The sequence below is a fragment of the Aphis gossypii genome, chromosome 2, assembly GCF_020184175.1.
Source record: "Aphis gossypii isolate Hap1 chromosome 2, ASM2018417v2, whole genome shotgun sequence".
In the NCBI taxonomy this organism is placed as follows: Eukaryota; Metazoa; Arthropoda; class Insecta; order Hemiptera; family Aphididae; genus Aphis; species Aphis gossypii.
Window position 1 is genome coordinate 4,731,606 of NC_065531.1, and position 24,885 is coordinate 4,756,490.

General features: G+C 26.0%; 1 pseudogene; it reads right to left on the minus strand.

Annotated features, from left to right (window-relative positions):
• Positions 1 to 1,932: 1,932 nt before the first annotated feature.
• On the minus strand, positions 1,933 to 24,885 carry LOC126550455 (juvenile hormone esterase-like; annotated as a pseudogene).

Consider the following 24,885-nt stretch of genomic DNA (forward strand, 5'->3'; position numbering starts at 1 on the left):
CGCCATATTACTTGAAGGCCGGTTACAAGAATTATTTACTATTTCGGTGCATTGAATATTTAGACTTTATAATATAGTATTATTGTTCAAATTTCATAATTAATATGACATATGATTATATTATCATAGTATCATACTAGAAAGTTGAAATAAATAAAAATATTATAAGTAGGCACAAATTCAATTAAATAAATATATAGAGTTAGACTTCCAGACTCCAGTTATAACAAACAATATTTAAAACAATAATTATTTCCGGCCAGTATTTGGGAAATGTGGAAGTCCATTATGCTACACTCTGTATAATATTCAGATTATTCTTCAATAGTTTATCACATTTTATTTTATATTTGATATTTTTATAATAATACGTTGATGATTAACTTTTTAAAAAGGAACTATTATAGTTCCTGTAGTAAAAATGGTACAAATCTTTTTTTATATGAATGGTTTACAATGATAATTTTTTTGTAGACAAATTTTCAAATAGAAATAAATATCAAATTTTTGAATTCAATACTTAGTATGAAAGATAATTGGTCTTTGATTAATTTTTTTAATTCTTTTTATAAGTTATTCGTTACAATAACTTATAAAAAGTAATGGAAAAATGAGAACTTTTTTAGGACTCCTTTTTTATAAAATTGATTTGATTATGATTCTTTAATTAAAAAAAAAAAAAAACATACAGATTTGAAATTTTTATCGAATACCTAATTATCGATTTTTGATTTGTAGAAGTATTAACAATTATGGCAAAACGACTGTTTACAGTTCTTGAAGTTTAATAATTTATTCCAGTCAGAATTATTCATCATTTAAAAATAAATAATAATTAACATAAAAGGAACATTGTCTATCATATAAGTAATTTATTGATTATTACATTTTACTTATTACTTATTACTAGTTATTAGTAACTGAATAAGTGACCATAATACATACACTAAATTATTTCTTGACATATAATATTATGAGGAACGAAAATGTTATACTATATTAAAATACATACCTATATTTTAAAAGGAACACGTTTCAATCTTCATTCTTCTATGAGCGTGTTCTTTTCTAACACTGACTTGCGGAATTATAGAGTACTTGAAAAAAGGACGCACCCTAGCTCCAGTGCCGGATTAAGTATTTCACGGACCTTAATCAAATAAATCAGACGGGTCTAATTGGCTAGTAAAAAAGGTGATAACTACAAATTAAAAAGAAATGCGTCAAAGTCATATGTCAAACACATTTTTAAATTTTAGTTGAGTGTTAAAATATATGTATATTTTATACATAGGATTTCGTAAAAATTTGAACTTGAGATAAAAAAAATTTAATTGGCTAAAGTTCAAGTTTTTTTTAAAAATTATTGTAAGCCAAACTTATGGAAAATCTTGTATTAAATATTCAACACTTAGCTACAACATTTTGCTGATTTTTTTTTTTTAAACTGTTGGAAAATTTTTACTTTTGATCTTTATAATGTATTAAGGATATTCACTTTGCCATCGGAAACCACCTCCGAAAATTGAAATTTGAGCATTATTTTGATAAGTTAATACGCTGTACATAGACACAAACGTAAAAAAAACACACATCATTGTAAAATCAATACATTCATCACTTCGTTCAGAATCTAAAAAATTAAGGGACTAATTTTTTCGAGGACCATAAGCAGTGCTTAATTGCTTGTAGGTTAATCCGGCTCTGCCTAGCTCAACCTAAATAAAAATATTTGTAACATCAAAAGCCCGCATCCCATAAAATTAATTAAGATATCGCTATATAATTGTGACCCCATGTGGAAATTAAACTATTATACTTACAAAGCAATATCTATTTATGAATGTAGGAATAGTAGGATAAATTGTCTGGATAATTATTTAAAATTTAAATCTCAACAAAAACTAATGTGTACAAATAAAAAAAATAGAATTATGTAACGACAACCAACTTGATAGATGTAATTTTGTAAAAAGTCTACTTCATTTAGTAATATTTAATTTTAATTTACATCATAATTTTATTATACAGATAATGACTATGTTTGTTGTGTGTATGTGTGCAATGTACATCATGTATTATTATTTATTATTACTTATTAGTAATGTGTGTTTATATATAACATAATAATCATTAATTACGAATTACAATCTAGGACATTATTTTTAACTAAACAATGGATTCTGATAATTCCTTCCAAAAACGAAATCTATTATTGTTTATCATCCCTTGGATCATACGTGTTCTGTTTCTATCTATTGATAGATATTTTAAATCACTTGCAGTCGTATTAATCCATTTGAAACTTAAATCCGGTGAATTTGGATCACTAAAATCAAACAATACTAAACATAATAATTCACTTTTGGTAATAAACACCCAGTTTCATAGTGACGGATTCATAATATTAATTATAAACTGTACTTGAATTAAAAATATTTTTAACACACCCTGTTTTTGCGAAATTTGTCCACATTTTACTCATCATTTTACACATTTCATGTTCCGGAGAGTTGGGTTTTGGAAGCCCAGAAAGATTACCACGGAACAAATAATACATTTCGTCCGCATGACATGCGCCTATATGTATAGGTAAATCGAAAATGTTTTAAAATAATACATTTTTAATCAAATGTATTGTATACATGTGATTAAAGTCGTTTAATGACCACATAAATACTCCATTTAATATGATAAAGATTTTTAAATCAGAAAAAATATGAATGTTTAGACGTTGTCAAAGATAAGTATTTAAAATAATCGAATAATTTAAATAAAAATAAAATTAAAAGATTATTTAGATACCTAATAATTTATTAGGTACAACTAATATGACAATTCAAATGTACTATTTTTTGTCCATTCGATAACATTTAAACTAATATATTATATTATAACAACCTTTTATTGTGTGCCGAAGACCTGGTCTCGTCGCAAAAATCATGTTTTTTGCATCATTAATTTCCCCGTCAAATTTAAATTCATATTTATAAATTGGCGTGATATTTTGTTTCAAAAAACAATCGAAAGCATCATAAAAGTCGTTGAAAACAAGAAAATCACCGTGAAACTGTGTACATATAATATAAAATATATGTGTCTACAATTAAATTGAAATGATAATTATTATTATATTATAGAATCGACGATTCTTTGACAAATAACAAAATAAATTTAAATTTAAATGTCTTTAATGTCTTAATGACTTATATTCATGAAATAAAATAATTATTTTACTAAAACGTTATAAATACATGGCTTCGTATAACCATGGATGTTTATTAATGATTAAATTATCAGTTATAATAATTAATTACCAATAAATCGTGATTACGTTACATATGTTTTCCAACTTCATTGTTTCAGAACTGATATTACTTTTATTAAAATAAAAATCTTTTATTTTACTTATAGTTTCAGTACTGTACCGATTTTTCAATAGTTTTGAAATTTCATCTGCCATGCGAACATCGGAAAATTCACTTAATCTCTCCTCTACAAGTAAAAAATAAACAATAATTGTAGTACTTTAATATAACTAAAAATGTAAGTAGGTATTTTAGTTTTATTACAATTGAATTAAAATTATATTCACCAGTTAATGCTACAATTCCTTCCATATCTGTAAGTCCAATGATTACGGGAATGGGGATTGTAGAGATGGCTAAAGTTCTAGGATGAGCCGGTAAAAATGGATTACTGATCACATCACTTTCAATAGATGGGACAAATTTGTAATGCATAAAGTTTGTTTCATCCTTAATGAATAAATTGTCATTAATATTTATGATTATTTCACTTTACATTGAAGTAATTATTTTCTGATTTATTGTTTAAAATGATCTATTTTACCAACAAGATCGAATCGTTTTCAAAATGGACATATTCAAAACATATTAAACATAATATAAAACAAATTATACAAAAGACCACGTGTGAGACACAGCATTTTTCTTACTGTTGGGCAAAATAGCTTATAGTGTTTTTTTAAATTTTATCAAGATTCCGAGTTTTTTAACTATGTGTTTTAGGTTTTAGTCCTTTAATTCAACCATTTTTTCTCGATTTCAGTTTTCCATAATTATTGCTGTAATATATTTTATGAAAATCTTATAGTAACTAAATTTTTAATTAAAATGAGTAAACAAAGCCACTGTGTTCTCCTGCAATGTCATATACATAGTTATTAACTCCACACTGACATTAAAGTTACAAATTCTTTAATTAAGCATATAAATTAATTAGTTTTTCGTATATTATTATTATACCTACAGTTTGATTAATTAAATTGTTATCGATTTATTGGGAGTAAGTCGATTGTAATAATATTCTTCACTCAAACGTACATACAAAGATTTATCTCGGTACTTTACTTACTTAGAAGTTAAAATTAATATATATAATATAATTCCCTTAATATTTGTTTGTGTTTGTGTGTTTGTAGGTACCTGTAAAGAAACTCATTAAAATTCTATATTAACAAACCTTAGATTCAGTTTCTTTCACTAAATCAATTGCTGATACATTTTTTAAGCATTTTACTATTTCTTTGGGATCATTACTAAAACATCCTAATTTATTGGCTAACTTAAAGGCTGTAGCTCTGTGATTTTCATTTAACGCCCACGGATTAAAGGCACATCCACTTTGCATAATTGCTTTTTGAAATAAACCTAAAATTAAATTATAATAAATATTAATGATTATCATTTTGTTTTATAGTATAACAATGAAAACAATATTAGGTTGATCGAGATTATGACAAAAAGATGCTTCAGTTTTTCATAGTTATTGTCATTTGACTATCGATATAAATGTATAAACAAGGCCGGTGCCAGAAAAATATTTCGGGGGGTTAGAGTATAAATGTTATATTATGTTATATTATTAAAAATAAAAAAATGTGTAAAACGTACTACAATACAACTATATTAATTTCATTTTCCTTGAAGTATTTGAAAATCTTTTGATAACTTCTTCAGTGTCAATTTCAATATCTCTATGTACACTCATGAGGGCTAGTCCTACTAACCTTTCTTGTCCGGTTCTGTTTCTTAAAAACGTTTTTAGGCGTTTTAAAGTTGAAAACGTCCTTTCAGGTGTCAATATTGATACGGGCAAAGTTCCCAACACATTTAATAAATAAGAAATTGACGGAAAAAAATCTAGATTGCACTGGGACAACGCGTTAAAAACATTTGATGGTCTATCTTTCTCCAAAATCTTGGTCCATTTTGTCTGCCATAACAAAAATTCTGCTTCAATAGCTAGTGAGTTTGAATTACCAATATAAAAATCAACACAAGGTTTAATATCTTCATATTTTTTATTGACACAAAATTTAGGGATGACGTTTTGCAGGCTTGTTATTAAGTCTTTCTTGTTATTAAATCGTTCATTTAGTTGTTGTATAAAGTCGTCTAATAGAGGTATATAAATTGAAATTCGAAAATATTCTTCGGGATCATTGGTTTTAATGTTGATACGTTTAGTTTGACGAGAATTAATTCTTGGTATAGCTATTTCATTATTAACTGATTCTAACATGGTTTTAGATTTATTAAATAAAATTGAAAACTCTTCATTGGCGTTTTCTCGTTTTTTCATTAAAATTGTTGATATATTTTCAATATGTTCACATGCTTCGTAAAGATCGCAGTTAACTTGTTGTAAAACTTTGCAAAGAGGCAAAGTAAGAGAAAATAATTCACCTGCTACGTTTAAACTAATAACAAACTCGCTTTTAATGATGGCATTAAGTAATTGTGAGGATTTAGACGAAGTGTCACTATTATGGTGGTTTTCCAACTCTTCTAACGTGTACAAGACTTCAATGAATCTTAGGAGTGCATCATGGTTTTCAACCCACCTCGTTTCACACATTGAAATTAACGTAGTTTTATTAGTTCCTGGTATATACTTAAGAATGTTTTGTTTTAATATTTGTGTACGCTGAGCTGATGATTTAAAAAAGTTACAAATAGTATGAATTGTTCCTATAGAATTTCGAAATTGTTGAATTTTACAAGAATGACTTAGTGCCAGGTTTAAAGAGTGAGCGCTACAGTGGTCGTACAGAGCTTTAGGATAATGTTCTCTAATTTTAGCTTGTACACCATTTAAATGGCCACTCATAGCCGCCGCCCCATCATAACCTTGACCACATAATAGTTCTAAATTTATTTTCATACTGTTTAATGAATTTAAAATACTTGATGCTATCCCATTTCCGGTAACATCAATTACTGGGACAAATGTTAAGAATTCTTCTCTTATTTTAAGTTCATTACAATTATCTGCAGACATATCTATATATCGGATACATAAGGACATTTGTTCAATTTTACTTATGTCGGTTGTTTCATCTGCCATAATTGAAAAACACTTTGATTTATTTATTCTATTGACTATTTTTTCAAGAATTAAATTTCCACAAATCGAAATAAATTCATTTTGTATATCCGGGCTAGTATAAAGTGCATTACCTGGAGCACTTTCAATATGATTTTTTAATTCCGAATCACCAGATTTAACACGCATTCGTAAAATTGCACGAAAATTACCGTCGTTTATTATAGGTTCGCTATCGCTTACCGTCAATCGTCCAAAATCCGAAGTACCCCGAAATGGAATTTCTTGCCTACCCATCATTATTATGGTATTAATTATTGGACGAAGTTTTTTTTTATTTTCTTCAATCTGTTTTTTTAAACCTACATCAATTTGTTGAACAATATTTGGTTGTAAGCCCCGTTGTACAGATAAAAAGTGTTCAGCAGATTCTACTGATTTTTTATGGTACAATTTATTTGAATGTGATTGAAAAGTTTCCAACGCATTTTTCCAGTTTGAAAAACTGTTTAAAACCAGAACCCCTAATTTAACGTGATTTCCTTTTCCTGCACATTCTCTGGCAAAAACTACACAGTATTTGCACAAAACGCCATTTAACAGATCTGAGTAGGTTAACCACGAATACTGATCCATCCAATGACGTTGAAATCGCAAATTTCGTTTTCCCGAACTCACAGGAAACTTATATTCGTTTGGAGGACACCAAGGGTTGCTTAATAATTGTTCTTTGATACTTAACTCACTTACACTATCATTTACAAATTTTCCAATATCAAGCATACTAACAGATTTAACTGCGTCTAACGTATTGCACTGACCTTCAACTTCCTCTTGATTGTTAGAACTAATTTCTAAGCTGTCAATTTTACGTTTTTTTGATTTTGTTCGGTAGAAATCCAAGATAATAAATTGGATTGTGAAGATTTATTCATTTTTAAAAATAATTAATTTCCACGTGCGTAGATATTTAAATGAAAAATTTACGAACTTTTAATGCAACAAAACAGATATTTACCGAAAAAATAAACGTCGTGTCTATCCGCGCGGCTCCGTGATTACTGACAATAGCATAAACAAAATATGTTATACTTCTCTACTGACCATCGATTACCAAAATAATTAAGATTAGATACTGTAGGTATAGTGTATACATTAGGTTTTACAAAAGTACATTAAGATTAGTTATCGCTTATCTAACACAATATAAATATAAAATATACCGTTAAACCGTTTTATTTATTTATGTGTTGTAATCACAGTGACACGTATCAAATATAATAGGTAGGCATTTAAAACTATTCAAACTATTCAATATTATTTCAAAAAAAAATTTCGGGGGGGGGGGGTCTGAACCCGAACCCCCCCCCTGGCTACGGCCTTGTGTATAAACTTAATACGAAAATGTAATTGGAATTTATTCTGTAATAAGCAATAGTAGAATATAAGTACCATTCCTGGCACACTTTCTATTTTATCAATAAAAGATCACAAAGAAAACAATGTGCAAAAAGATCAGAAATTGAAATGCAATAATAATTAAAATATTTTTCATAATACTAATGTTATAATAATTAAAATGACTTAAAGAGAATTAAAATTAAAAATTTTTAATCAAAACATGAACATTCAATCTTTTTTGTTTTGATTTCTAATAAGTGTATTGAGATGGTCTACAAAATCATTTCTATCTATATTTGTTTTATAATGTCCCCAAGCTAATGTATCAATACCATTATCCAAAATAAATCTTTTATCATCATAAACACTTAAAGCTTTTTTATTTTGTTCTACAGTAAAAACATCATGTTTCTTAGTTCTAAATAAATTTTGTCTAACATATTTTGGTTTTTTTGTTAATAAACAATTTTTAAAATCATCAAAACATAGTTTATTTTCCACTACATTTTTCTTAACACCTTTAGATTTTTTAATTTCCTTTTCACTATCTAAGATTCGATGTGAATATAATTTAGATCTTAATCCTATAAATTCTGTCATAATTTTTCCATTCAATTCATCTTTAAACTTACCTAAAACTTTTTTGTTAACTAAAGGTAAATCATAAATATTATCTTTTGGATAATCAGATGTATCAAAATGATCTAAATTAATTTTTATATCTTGGTAGAAATCATCAGTTTTTATTTCTAATATAAGCGAGTCTGTATCAGTGTATAGCAATCTAACTCTATTTCCATATTTTTTCTTTATTGTATTATAATAAAAATCATACATTAACGATTTAGATAAATCTAAAATACACATGCCTATATATATTGGTTGTTTGAAAAATATTTCTGTTCTTTTCACATGGATTGCAGCTAAATTTTCTGTAAAAATTGTACTTCTATCAAAATTTGGTTTTACAATTAATTTTTCTAGTTGTGCCTCATTAGAACATAATCTTATATCAACATGATTTCTTACATTCATCATAGTACGTCCATAAACACTATTGTTCATTAATTTGAAATAATCTTTTTCAAACTCATTCTTAGCTTTTGATCTAAGATCAGTATTGCAATCAATATAAAGTTTTAACCAAAGAGATTGGCTAAATTCTAACACTCTATGAATTTTCGTTATCTTTAAACCTAATTTAATGTATAACTTTAGCGTTTCATAATGGATTATATATTTTTTCTTATCATACAAACTTGTTAATAATTTTGGAAGTTGTTCATCATCAAAATGTTTTTCTGGCGCTAAAGGGAAATCTGAATGTAGATCATGAAGTTCTTTAGAATATGATAAATCGACTTCTAAAATATAACCTTTAGGTGATTCATCAGAAATACCCATTACATCAAAATTATTCAGATTATTAACCCATTTGAAATCTCCAGTAGGTAAATATTTACTCATTGCCCACCCATAAAGATTATTTGCATCCAAGTATTGTAAAAATATTGATTCCTCCTTTTTTTAAAATTTATCTCCCATATATTTATTATTTGCTTTAGAATATCTTTGACTACATTGAGATAAACCTCCTCTTATTCCAGATTCAAACATCAATATTTGATCGATATCTGTTAATAAATCTAACTTTACTTTTGTCATTCTTAACATACTATCCCAAGCAAATCCTGGTGTTGTGTAATACCACAGAGGATCTAATTTATATTTTTTTAAAGAATGTCTCTAAAATTTTCCATTATATCTGTTAATAATAAAACATCGATTATTATATAAACTGGTGAATTCACGAAGATTTTGTATTTTAAATACTTCCCAAATTTTTTGTGAATTTTCATATTCCTCTATCGTTATATTTTTACCAGTGAGAGAACTATAAAATTTTTCTCTAGGGGGTAAGCATGTTTCATTAAATTTTTCTTCACAATCCATATACTCATAAGGGTAAGCTAACTTTCTAGTAACTAAATTTAAATGTTCTTCAGGAAAATATTTACTAAGGTCTTTAAATTGATGTTTTTCAAGATTATTCGTTAATTTATCTAAAGAACTAGATAAAAATTTAAATGAATCAATAAATCTTAATTCAGTTTTTAATTTTATTTCATCACCTTTGATATATTTTGTACGTTCTATAATTTTTGAAAAAGAAATATATTTTTCTTCATTATTTGGAATTAACTTTATATCATTATTATCATTACCAAATTGTTTTATAAATAGATGAGCATCATAGCCCGAAAGATTATGACAAACAATTGGAATAAATGTAGGATTTTTATATGTAAGATTACAGATAGAATGAGCCGCACCTCTATATTCTCCAGTCAAATGATCATGATCACGAACTTTTCTCTTATTTATTTTTTTATTTTTTATTTCTTTTTCAATTAGAGATTTATATAAACATATATTATCATCGTCATTAAGTTGTTTATAATGTTCAATAGCTGCTACATATATTTTTAATTTTTTCTCTAACCTTGGAGGTAATTCTGATAAAAATCTTTCACAAATATGACATTTAACAGATGTTTTATAATTATTTAATTGTTCTGCATTCAATGTTTCCATAGGAACTATTTCATCATATATTTCAGAAATAGCTATTTCTTCATTTTGTATACAATTAAAAAATTCTTTAGCTACATTTGGACCAGAATATTCTACAGGAGGTTTATAATCACCATTACTCTATTTAATATAATAACAAAAATTATTAGGTATATGTTTCTGATAACATTTTGTAAAAGACTCTTTATCATTTGGTTGACAACTATATATTGGTTGGAGTGTACATTCAAAATCAAAATAAATCACAAAAGGGATTCTTAAGGAATTATTATACTTCTCAAATTCTAAAGTTTTATCAAAAGGTTTTGGTAGAACTATTTTAGCAGCTTTATTATTACCACAATAATGTTTATGGTCATTTAACTTATTTTCTGTATCAAAACTATTTAAACACATTTTACATAAAAATCTTCTATGACCATCTTTTGTCATTTGACTTCCAACAAGTTTCCATAAATCTTTAATCCAACAATAATGACCTTTATTCTCATTATCCTCCCTTAAATACAACAAATCTATATGATTAGGTTTTTCAATTTTAGTTATTTCTAGCGGTAAAATTATATGTATTCCTTTTTCTTCTAGATAATAAATATTAATAGAAATATCCTTTGTTCTTTTAACAAATTTTGGAACGTCTGTGGTTTTATTGGAAATTCAATACCTTTTAATTCTTTATCAAAGTCATTTTTCCATTTTTTATACTTCGTAACTCTTTGTGGATTTTTTTCACAAGGATGTAAAGCAGAGAGTATTGACCAAAGAAAACATTTATCATCTTTATTTTTAACATTTATAATAGCATGTTTATCTTGTATTTCTTTAGGTAATGGAATATATGAAGAACTCTTAAAAGGAACATATTTATTTATATTTATTCCCAAACTTAAAATTTGATCAAGTCTCCATTGAGAACTTTTCATCACAAAATCTTCTACTTCATTTACAATTTTAATTTTTGCATTTGTATAAAATTCATTTAAGTTAGAATTATGTGTTAAAATTTCATTTTGTGTTTTAAATTTACATTCTTTATATTCCATATTTTTTTCACTACCTCTCTTATATTTAGCAAGAAACATAATATTTACTTTTAAATTTGTCTTTTTTAATTCTTGTATAATGCGTCCTATTACTGGTCTATCTAATCGATTTAAAAATATTTGTATATCTTTAATACCCATGTTATTATTAATAATATATGTTTTTATTCTATTTTTAAATGCTGTTTCTTCAGTTTTTAAAATAGGCCGAATATCTTTCTTATTAAAATTATAAATTTTTTTATTAAAGTTGAAAACTTTATGTGGTTTTGGTATTCTCTCTTTTCTTGTTTTCCTTGTGTGTGGTTTGTTAAATCTAGTTTTAATTGTCTGGTCTGTATCGTTTTTTTCATGACGAATAGATTTTAAATGTCTAGACCAATTTTTGTATGTAACAGTTAAATTACATTTATTGCAAGTTTTATTTGGATATGTTTTTTTGTTAGCATTTAAACTTTCCATTTATTATAGAAAAATGTCTATTAAAAATATCTTCTTTTTTATTATAGAAAATATTATTATATTTAATACAAATAATTGGCATTTATGGGTTATAAAAGTGATAACTGTATTTCTTCTCCGTATACTGTACCTTCTATATCATAAATTTTATAATAATTAACATTTGACTTAAAAACATTCTCAACTGTAAATATTTCTTTTGACCAATTTGTTTTCAATTTATTTCTGTATACATCTACTATTGATGATAATCTAACTCTGTCATCAATTTCAAACTTAAATTCAGAATTACTAACATCATAATTATAAACAGTAGAAAGTAGATCTTTCTCGTTTTTCTGACTAACATCAGCAGGTTTCATTTTTATTGTTCCATGATATGTATTGTTGTATGTCTTAATAATCTTTGGCAATTCTGAGATCCATACATTGTTTAAATAAAGTATTTTTTTTAATTTATCTCCTAATGTTCTGTTAAATCTCTCGACAATTGATGCTTTTTTATCTGTTCCAGTACTATACATGACGATATTATATTTGTGTAGTAACTGCTTTAAGTCTTTATTATAAAATTCCTTACCTTTATCAACATGTAAATTTTTCGGTATACCATATTTAAATATTTGTGAAAATGCATTAGCAACTTCCAATCCAGTTTTTGTTTTTAAAGGAACTGCCCATACATATTTAGAAAATGTATCAATAACATTAAGAATATATTTAAAACCATTATTAGCTTTATACAATGTCTTATGGTTATCATTAACTTTGATTTCATTATGTTTATTCCTTAAATTATAACTGGGATCACTATTTTTAGACTTTGGTCTATAAAAGCAGTACAAATCAGCTTGCCAAGTGTCATTTATACCTCTTTGTATAAAATGTCTTGTTTCAAAATGTTTTCTAGCCGGCTTAAATAATTCATAAACTTCTATAATTTCTGGTGATTTTGAGATATTGTTCTTATTTGTATTACATTTTCTGCATACTGATAATCTCCTATATTTATTATTCTTTTTAATAAATTCAGGAATACCTATGCTTCTAGTTTGTGATTTGCATTTTTTACAATAATCCATTTATTTAAGATATTATTATTAAATATTTTCTCTAATTGTATTATTGGCAAGATCATAAAAAAATTCTGTACCAGATACTAAACAAATATAGCATATTGTATTAGCAGGTATATCTTCATTGAAATCTGCATGTAAGACAATGCTAGTTTAGATCCAGAGATCTGTGATGGTTGCCTACTCATATTAATAACAAAAATGGCCGAGTATCCTTAAATTGCTGTGGAGTTATATACATTAAAGATAAATCTCGATGTAATCTATTATAAACGTTTTTATAATCCATTAACATGTCATAAGCAATATTAAATTTTTCAGTTTTAAAATCTAAATTTAATAATTCTTCTGGGTATCTCATGCTATCAATATCCAACCAAATATTTTTCAGATTACAATTATTAAACTGTATTGGATCTCTTAATTGATTATCTAATTTATCTGTCTGAAAAGCTACTATAGCAAACAATGGATTATGAACATTTCTATACATTTGTTATATCTTTGGTGAGTGTTTTGCCAGTAATACTTCTTTCTTCAATACACTGCCATGATTTAAAAATAAACATATATTCATTTCTTTGAGATAATGAAGTTAATTCATTTATCAATTTAATTTTATTCATGTCATCATAAACTACATATGGAATCCTAATATTAAATTCATCAATAATAATTTTACCAGCACTTGGTAATTCATTCTTATCATTTTTTTCTCTAAATAAAGCATCATCATCTGAATGTCTTAAAAAACTTATTTCAAATCCACCTTTATAAACTGGATATTGGATATCCTTAAAAAATCCTAAACATAAATTTGATAATTTACCAACAGCACTAAAGTAACCACTGCCTGTAAATTTTGATTGAAATCCACAATTTATGGTTGGTCCACTAAGGTCTGCAGAATAACTAATAGTACCTTTAATCAAACTACATCTTCCAACATTATCAATGGTGTCTATTATTTTACCATGTTTTTTAACTTCAATGCGTGTAAATAAAAATGCAACAAAATTGTCAACTAGTATTATATTCGAACCCTTTGGATTAATAGTACCATCAGCTTGCAAAACACGACCAGAAAGTTGATATTTTGATTTTTTAATATTTAAGAAACTATTTCTTCTTTTATATTAAAAGTTGTGATTTGATTAACAGAATTAAGATTTGATAAAGACGTGGGCCCATAAATCTTATCCTGCTCACGAATAATATCCTTGTCATACTTACCAAAAATACTTTCCATTTATGAGAAAAATTTTTTAATAATATTTTTTAAAATTACTAATAAAATCTAAACAGAAATGACCACACATAGGTGGATCATTATAATTTTGAAACTTACCAGAAGTATAAAATAAATTGTCTTTTCCTAAATATTCAACAACTTCTTTTGGTGGATTACAATCTCCATATGAATCAATAGTATATTGTGTGGCAAGGGCGGGAAGTGAGCCATTTCAGTCGCGGGCGTTGTGTGCGGCACGAGCCGTAGGCAAGTGCCGCATTTCGCCCAAGACTGAAATGGCCTTCCCGCGCGAGCCACACATACTATTTTTTGTCACGCCCCTGCGTTCATGAAAAATGTTATGCATGGATCTATGCAACAATTATAGACTATTACTAACGCATCGTTCGACGCACTTATATAGGAACAGTGCAAATTAAATATGTTTAAATGTTTATGCGTCGTGCAAGGAGGTTACTATACATTTAAGATGTAACCAAAAGTTTATGTTTTGTAAGAACCGTGGTAGGTGTACATTTTAGTTTCTGGTTGTGCAGGTGATACCTACGTACCGGCGGCCGGCACTTTTGGGGATTTCTTCTTTTCCACCCGGCACTTTCTGGGGATTTCCTCTTTTTCGCCGGCACTTTTGGGGAATTCCTCTTTCCGTCCGCCACCTTCGTTGGGGTTTCACTTCGACCGGCTATTGGATCTCGACCGCACGCTTTGGGGCATCTTCACACTTCAACCGTCGTGGCAAAAAGGAGCCGAACGCTTCAACTCGTGGAAAACCAACTTTCGGTGCGTGACAAAAAATATATTTTTTTTTATCATTTTTTACCCAGGCAAACCAATGGACCAGGTTGCAATGTATCCAGTTGATTAGAATTATTTAAATTTATTTCCACATTCATTTTTCCAATTTGGTAACTTATTCATAAAACAACCTCTAAAATTCTTAATATTTTTTCCAAAACTCATTAATCATAATTAACTTTAACTTTTTTTTAATCCTGAAACAATTGTAATAATTTTGAAATTTTAAATTAATCATCTTATAACGTTCCCTTTTTTTCATTCTATGCCTCTGCTTCCACTCTTTTGCCCTATTCGCAGTACTGCACTATAATTATCCGGCTAAAGCTCCAACTACATCTTTAAAGCATAATAACTAATAATGGAAAAAACACCTAACTTTATTTAAGCTGTTTATTAATTCTCTTTTTTACCTATATTTTTTTTTCAGTGTAAATAATAAAATCATTAAAAGTATTATTTGAATTAATTGAAATATTTATTAATTGTTAAAAGCTGTTAAAGTTAATTTGAATCGCTCAGATTTAGATTCATTAAGAAAAAATTAATTAAACAAATTAATTCCAAAAGCATTTTGTTCACACTAATGCATGCAGTTTTTTCACCTAAATATGCAATTGATCTATAAGATCTATCTTATCTATATCTCTATCTAAATCTCCAATATGTCCAATATGTCTTAATCCTCCTTAATAATTTTCCATAGCATTTTATCTTCATTTACTTTTTTTCTTTTTTCTAAGTCAGTGAATGGTCCAAGATAATTATATCCTGGAAAATGAATTTCTGGCATAAACTTACTATTTAATAGATTATTCATAAGTCCTGACCCTTCCACAACTTTTTCAGGTAAACTCGTTACATATGATATTAAATAGTCTATACCTTGAGGAGTAACAGCTAATTTTTCCAGTTCTGTACTAAAAAAATGTACAACACCAAGTTTTTCATTGTCAAAATTATTATTCCCTGCTTTTTCTTCACTAGCAATAAAATATAATCTCTTTAATAACTCGCTTAAATTATGAATATATTTATACTCTATTTGATCTTCTGAATATTTTTTCAAACCACTTCCTTCTTTTTGGAAATCATTTTTTAGATTAGATTTATTTTCTTGTAAATCATTTTCCGTTTGTTTTGCAGCTCTTAATTCTTTCCAAATATCAGCTATCATATTATTATATTTATCTCCTTTGCTGGATTTTACTCTTCCCGGACCTTTATCATTGTTTTGATAAATTGAATCGGTTGTAATTAATATTTCTTTATAATTATTAAAATCTTCTTGTGTATAATAATCGGGTGGTGGACAAACATGATAACATAATAATCTAAATAAACCCGGTGTTCCTTTATATGTTTTCCCATTTAAAAATATTATATTATCATCTTTAAAATTTATTATATCTTTTCCAATCATATAATTTCCATTATTATAATATATTCCAAAATGACGATCCTTAATTCTTGGTAAGTATTTTGTCGTGTTTTCACCTAATTTTATGGTTGGTGTTGCTGGTTTAACTGGTCTTAAAGGAGATTTAATTGTCAGCGGTGATCTACTTGCTAGAGTTGATTTAACTGGTGTAAATTTCTCATCCGTACTTGATAAGCGTAATAATTCAGGTCTTTGATAGGGTATTAAAATCTTTTGAATATCTTCATCGGTTTTAATATTTATATCTTTAACCTCATTAACAGCAGTTACAATATTTTTTAATTCATTTGTTACAGGTCCATACGACTTTTCCTTTTCCTCTTCATAATATATATTTTTTAAAGCTGCATTTTTGTATATCTTTTTCAATTTATCCTTAAGCAGAATTACTCTATCTGCTTCTTCAATCGAAATTTTATTATTCATACTACCTCCTCTTTTTGTCTCCTTCTTATTATCAGCTTTAATCTTGTTTACTTTATCAATCTTGTTTTCAAGATCTTTTCTTATTCTTTCTATATCCATTTAATAAAAATAAAAATTAATTAACATTCCAAAAACGAATTTTATCGTTCGGTAAACGGTTTTTATTGTTCAATAAACGGCTTTAATGATCAGCCTTGATCGTTTACATTCAGACTATCCAATTTATTGTAAATATGATTATTTACTAAATCAATTGATATGAAGCCAAATTTTAATTTCCAACAAATTGAACATATAGATTTAAATTCTTCAAACGTCATATCATTGCTTATAAAATCGCTCCATATTTTCTTAATATAAAAATTGGGTTGCTTGAAAATAATCAAAAAGTTAGAATTCGTTCTGATTACTTGTAAATCTAATAAACTATAATTTTGATCTATATAAATACATGAAATATTCTTTGATCTAGATCTTATAAAATATTCTTTAATTTTATCTTGTTTATCTAAAATATAATCGTCAAAAATAACTAAACTGTCTGGCTCACAATCATCAACAGATATTATACCATCATCAGTAATATGCGCTTCAATTTTATCTATATTATTAATTACTGCTTTCAGTTTTTCATAAATTGGTTGATCAATTGATCTTGCAAAAATATAAAGATTCTTATAATGTATCCAATATTTAAGAATAATATTACCTAATAAATTAGTTTTTCCTGATCCAGATGAACCTATAATTAAACATCTCATAGGCATTGGAAATATTGATCTTGATCTACTGTCGTCTAAATGAAATGCTGTAATTTCATAATTATCCATTTAATAGGAGAAAATTTTAATAGAGGGAATAAAATTGGTTTTTTCTATTAAAATTTTTTCCTATTAAATATTTAAAGTATTTTAAAATTAAAATAAAGAAATAAAAAATGTCTGATTCAATTTCTTTAATAACACGATTAAATAAAAAAGGTTATAAGTATGAATATATTAAATTATCAGATTTACAAATTGATAAAAAGTATAAGGTCAATTCTTTTGAAATTATTAACACTAACCATGGAGATAGAGTTTCTGTTATATTGAATAATAAATATAAACTTAATTTACCAGATAAATATTTGAATATTATTTCTCAATACTTATATGAAATTAATGATCAACAGTATAGTGAGTGGTATATTTATTACAGAAGTGAGAAAAAGTTAGATGATGGAAATGTATACTATCGTATAGAATTTGTTGCTGATAATGAAGATCAACTTCCAGATATTTATTAGATCGTCTAAATACAGAAGATTATAAATATGTTAAATTATCTGATTTAAATATCAATGAACATATAAAATCACTACTTTTAAAAAGATAACTACTAAATATGGTGATCAACTTTGTGTTTTATTGGACAATAGATATAAACTATTTTTACCTCAAAGATTTGTTAATTGTATCAGTGAGCAAGATATAGACTCATATAATGGTGAAATGTTTATTATATATAAAGGTAAAAAAAATCTTAATAATGGAAAATCAGTCCATTTGATAGAATTTGAATAAATTATTAATAAAAATTTTTTAATATAAATGAAGATAATTAAAATCATAAATGGATCTATTCATTTAGAACATTATATATACAATGAAAACAATGATATGTCTATTGGACTGTATGCTATATCTTTTACTAACTCTTATAACTTAATTAAAATTGAAAACGATTGCCAAATAACAATTAATAACAATGTAACTAACATAAAAAGTGGACAATATACTAAAGGAGAGTTAAACACATTAATAAGTCCCTTAGTTATATCTTTTGTTGATAAAAAAGTTAAAATCGAATCCCCTTGTTACTATAAATTGGATGAAAACTTAAAGAAATATTTAGGTTTTAAGGATCTAAATTTTATAAGAATAAGTAACAAAAGTATGATTTACTATCCTCTAAATGGTGAACATTATATAAATATAGAGAAAGACTGTGAGTTTACAGTCAAAACAGAAAAATTATTACTGACTACTTATAAAATGCCTATTGGAATCTATTCAATAAGGGAAATTGAAGACTTATTAAACTGTGACAAAAATACTCGAAATACTAAACTTACAATAGTTAACAAATTTAAAGATTTCAACTAACTATGAATATGAGTTTGATAGTTATTTATTAAATACCTTGGAATTCCATTATTGATTTTATCACAGACCAAATAACTGAATCCCCATTTATCGAACTGTTACTGGTACAATTGAACTACAATTTTATACACAAGGTTTTTAAAAGATATAAATGGTACTATGGAGACTATATATGACCATATTATATTAAGAAAGCGAAATTACACTATTGCTCAATTAAATAAGTTATTACCTTCAAGTATAAAAATACAACTAATAAACAACTATATTTCAATTACATCTAATGACTATTATTTATTGGATGAAAATTTAAGACTAAGTTTAGGATTCGATGATAAGTGTACTTATACACATACTGGATCGGATATTATACTTGGTCATTATTTTGTAAATAAATTTCTGGAAATACACTGTGATATAATTGAAAAATCCATTTCTAACCATAAAACTGAAAAATATTTGCACAGAGATGATGATGTTTTATGTGTTATTAAATGTGATAATGAAGGCCAATATATACCTAATGATGTAAAATATATCCTTTAAATGTAATGAATTTTAAAAACATTAAATTATCTATCACTGATCAAGATGGTAATAAAGTAGTATGTGATGAGTTTGTTGCTTATTTAATTCTAAAAACATAAATATAGGTAGTTATAGATAATTTTTTACCTATTTTATTATAAATAATCATATTTAAATGGAATCATATTTAGAAAAAAATATGTTAGTTTATAGAAAAAAGTTACAACTATTATTCAAAATCAGTTTGTTTGCTTGCTTTAAAATTATTTCTAAGTACAATCGGACCAATTGGTTATTTTTTATTACCTTTATTAACAATGTTTTCATTATTAATGGAATTGTGGAAATTTTGAAAAATCTTATAAGCTTAATGAAAGAATTATAGAATACAGAATTGTTATAAATTTTATAATCAATTGATATTGTTGTATAAATCTAAAAAAATAATCGAGGCTAGTATATGTTTAAAAGAAGCAGATTTTAAAGAAACTATTAACTTTTTCCCTAGGGAAAAATACTTAAAACAGACACAACTTAACGGTTACAAGTATACATTATAATTAAACATTATATTAATTTTATTTCTTATAAATGGAAAATATATATTGTGTTAAATGTAAACAAAAAACAGATAATATTAATCCACATATAATTATGACTAAAAATAATTTAAAAAGATTGTCTGCAAAATGTAAAAAATGTTATTCTTTAAAAAGTTGTTTTATTAAAAAATAATATGGAACTAATTTCTGATTTAAAAAACTTAACATTTTCACTTTTTGTTATCATATTGTTTTTGACCTCACTCTTAACAGGAGCGCGGCCGTTTGTATTATAATTATCATTATTGCTACAAATTAATTTTAAAATATTATTCGGCAATTTTAATTATCTATTGTTAAAATAATCCATTTTTTTAAATGTATTGTTCTTGAATCAAATTTTTTAATATCATTTAAAATATATTCATAATTATTTATTTTATTGTTTTTATAATCTATTTGTTCATATGTTATTTTATGTTCATTAACTCTAAAAAATGCTTTTTTTGATATCTAAAATCATGGCCGGTTTTTCCGGCCATGATATTATTATTATTTTTATTCCTATTATATTTAACGTTATCATATTATTATCATTATTTAACGTTATCAAGTTATTATCATTATTTAATGTTATCATACTATTATTATTATTCAGTTTTTATTTGACCTCGCTCCTACGAAGAGCGCGCGGCGGCAATTATTACTATTAGAACAGTTGAAAACACAAAAAATTTCGGAGAGATTAGAACCGTCACCGGCAAGACTCATGTGCCGCCTTAACCCATTAGGCCACGGGTATTTGTTGTTAATTGAAAGTAAAAAGGTATATTTAAGAACACATATTATATTAAATTATATATTATATTATATTATATTATAATATTACAATTTAATTTTTTATCATAATATATAAATATAAAGTTCTTAATAAAAAATATATATAAATAGGTATCACATTATATCCATTCTTCAGCAAGTTTAGGATTTATAAAATTAGTCTCTAATTGTTCCTTAAAATTATATAATGTGCTGAATGAAATACATAAATTTCCTATTTTACTATATTTTGACCACAATTTTCCTAACCAACGTAGTTTTCTAACATATGATTCAGATAAATTAAATTCTTTTTTCAAAATAACTTTATTATTTAAATTTGTTCTACCTTTGGCTCTATTACACATATGTTCTATAATAAATTTTTCTAAGAAAAACCCATAAATACATTCATTTTTTAAGACTCTTTGTTCATCATTAGAAATTGTTGATTTACAACTTTTTAGAAATTTAATCAATTCATCATAAGTAACATCATCTTCTAGACTTGGATGATTAGTAATATTATTATTATTATTATTATCACTATTATTATTATTAACTTTTAAAAATTGTTTTAAATAATTACTAAATTCTTTGCCTACAAGCTTATATTCTTTCTTTTTAGGTTTAGACGACAATTTAAAATATTTTGTTACAATATGCTTAAAACATGTTGGATAAGTTGTTTCTCCACTAATTAATTTTGAACGTACATCATTAAACATTTCAATATTATTTATACCAGTCATTATAGATAATAATTCTGTTAAATTACTAAAAAATATTGCTAAATCTTCTATTGCCTCTTTAACATCGAATTCTGCATCTGCTTCGGAAGTTGATGTAGATTGCATATTTAAGCCTGATAAATCTTCAGCTATATTTCTGTTATCCACTTGTGAAGCTGATGTAGTTTGTTTATTATTTAAGTCTGATAAATCACCGTCTAAATCATTATTATTCATTCTGAAGTTGAAATTATAAAAAAAATTTAAGATGCTTTTATAGATACTTAACTTTTAAACACTTTTAATAAATTTTTAATTTTAATTCTCTTTAAGTCATTTTAATTATTATAACATTAGTATTATGAAAAATATTTTAATTATTATTGCATTTCAATTTCTGATCTTTTTGCACATTGTTTTCTTTGTGATCTTTTATTGATAAAATAGAAAGTGTGCCAGGAATGGTACTTATATTCTACTAGCAATTTTATTATTATTATACTACCGTCCCTAGATCTTTGAACCGTTTTTTTAAAACACACACACCCCTGTATCTATAAAACAATATTATAAGTAAATATTTTTGTGTAATATTATTATACGACGAAACACTATCACTCATTGTTGAAGGACGTAAAATTATATTAAGTTACATTTTATATATAGATGCAGAAATTCAGTGCAATATTTACATTTTGAAACACAATCTATGAATTATGAATTTTAACGACATTAACAATATTATTTTTTAATATTTTTTGTCGTAGTTAATAAAATAGTATAAACAAAAACGCTTAAAATTTAACCTGTAGATTGTGGTGAAATTGTGTGATAATGAACAGACGCTGATCCTGCACTTACACCGAAAATAGTAATATTGTTTGCATCACCGCCGAATGCGGCTATAGGTATTCGATTTAACCCATTTAATTGCAAGTTGTTGATCTTTCAAGTCCATGTTTCCAGGACACTCGTCAATATCTAAGTTTAGGAATCCTAAATACAAAAAAAAAAAAAAAATGTTTATAATATTGCCATACCTACAGCATTGCTATAACTATAGAGTTATGCAACCTTGGACGTAACGTTTTGTAACGTAAAATAAATTATTTATACATATTATTTGCGTTAATGTATTGTAATTAATAATGTTTATTTGGCTAGTTAAAATAATAATTATATTTTAGATATCTTTAATGTATATAAATTATACTAAAATATCTATAACAATATATTTTTTATTTATTTCATATTGATATAATAATAATAAAGGCACGTTGAGTGGACCTCGGACATAGAGTAGGTCACTATAATGGATATGTTAAATTTTAATGCAATGATTGGTATAATTGTGTACGAAAACTAATTCTGAACGGAGATTATTTGTCAGCCTAGTATATAGTTCATAAAATATATTATATTTTAAATTGGTTGGTGAAAAAGTTCGTTCCCGGAAAAATTTAAACTTCAGATAAATTTTTTTTAATTAGCCATCGCTCAACTTCTTTTACAATTTTATTATTGTAGTCTATAGATAAGCCAAACTTATTGAAAATCTTGTATTCAATTTTAAATTTTTAAGAACTTTTATAAAAATTTTATAAATTTTTAACTACAAAATAATTTGTAAATTTAGTATTCATAACTTCGACGTATTTTGTCAATATTTGAACTCTAAACGCTATTAAAAAATATTGTAACAAACGATTTTTGATTTTTTTGGAATAAAGAATTTATAAAAAACTTTGTATTGAATTTTAAAACTTTATATCGCCATTTCGAAATAAATACTTGGAAAAAACGGAAATTTTGGTTGTCTATAAATGTTTAAAAAAAATCAGAGTATCTACATTACGTGCAGATACATCGGTATATGTATAATATGTATTGTTATAACAACCGGTTGCTGTAAACAATCACCGTCTTGACTGGTAACATTCTCGGTGTCACACAAATTAACAGAATGACCCCCAACCATAAGACATATAATACATGTCAAAAATCAAAATATTTTTAAAATGTAACCGGTTAGCCGGTAGGTATAGATAATGATAATATAAACATTTGGTGAAAATTTCAAGTATATACAGTAATTTGTTTTCGGGTTACAACAATAAAACAAATCAATTTTGTCAAAAACTGATTTTGTGTAAAATTTCTAGTTTTTCAGACGCTTTTTGGTGGTTTTACGCCATTCTTTTGAAAACTGCCGGCCACCATCTAACTGTTGACCTCTATAATGCACCAACGATTTTTAATTAGCTACCCGGAAACCACCCATAAAGTTTTAAATTGAACAATTACTTCGACAGATTATCGTGTGCATAGACTCAAAAACAATTAGCACATCATTGTAGAACTAATACATTTTTCATTCCGTCCAGTATCTAAAATGCCTATTGTAAATTAAAAAATAATAGTTTATTTTTTCAAAAGCGTTTTAGTTTTAGATATTTAATAATAATATTATTTTGAAATATTTATGATTTTTTCAGGAAAAGAGTTAGGTAGCTCATATTTTGACTCTTAAAACCCCATTGTTTATTTTATAAATTAATTTAACATACTTAGTATAATAATTATTTACTAATAGAATATCTTGTTAACCTAAGGCGTTTAGACGATAATTCATCGCGACGACAATCACGTTTTCGTCGACCAAATAATCAGGGGATCTCTCTTTACTGACCATCCGTTATAGTTAAAGGCACCTCCATGTATGAATATCATAACAGCGAGTTTTTCATTCGATTCTTTCTGCTAATAACAGTAAGTTACGACATATATTGTACACAAATTATATATAACATCAGAGTATCAAACTTTATGAAATGTTTTTACGATCTGTGGAACCAATACATTTAGGTACAAACAATCTTCGCTTCCAATGATGTGATTCGTCATGTAAGCGAACTGCATGCATTTGTCTCTTTCTGAAGTACCTAGCATTTAAAACGCCAGACCATCCGGGATGTTTGACGGGAGCCTATAAAAACAAATCTTCAAGTATGGTTTTAAATATTTTCTGCAATACTATGGTATTCTAAAATTATAATGAAAGCATTATAAAATATAATTTAAGATAAATTCATTACTTATTATATAATCATATATTCATATTATGTTAATCCTTTCAGAATAATTACGTGAAATTTTGTTGAGGAATAAAAAATGAAAGCGAGACAACAAAGCGGAAAAATTAATCTTTTCGTCCAAAAACTAGTTTCACATAGACACAACTTGACCTTTAAAACGTGATATATTATCCTTTTATCC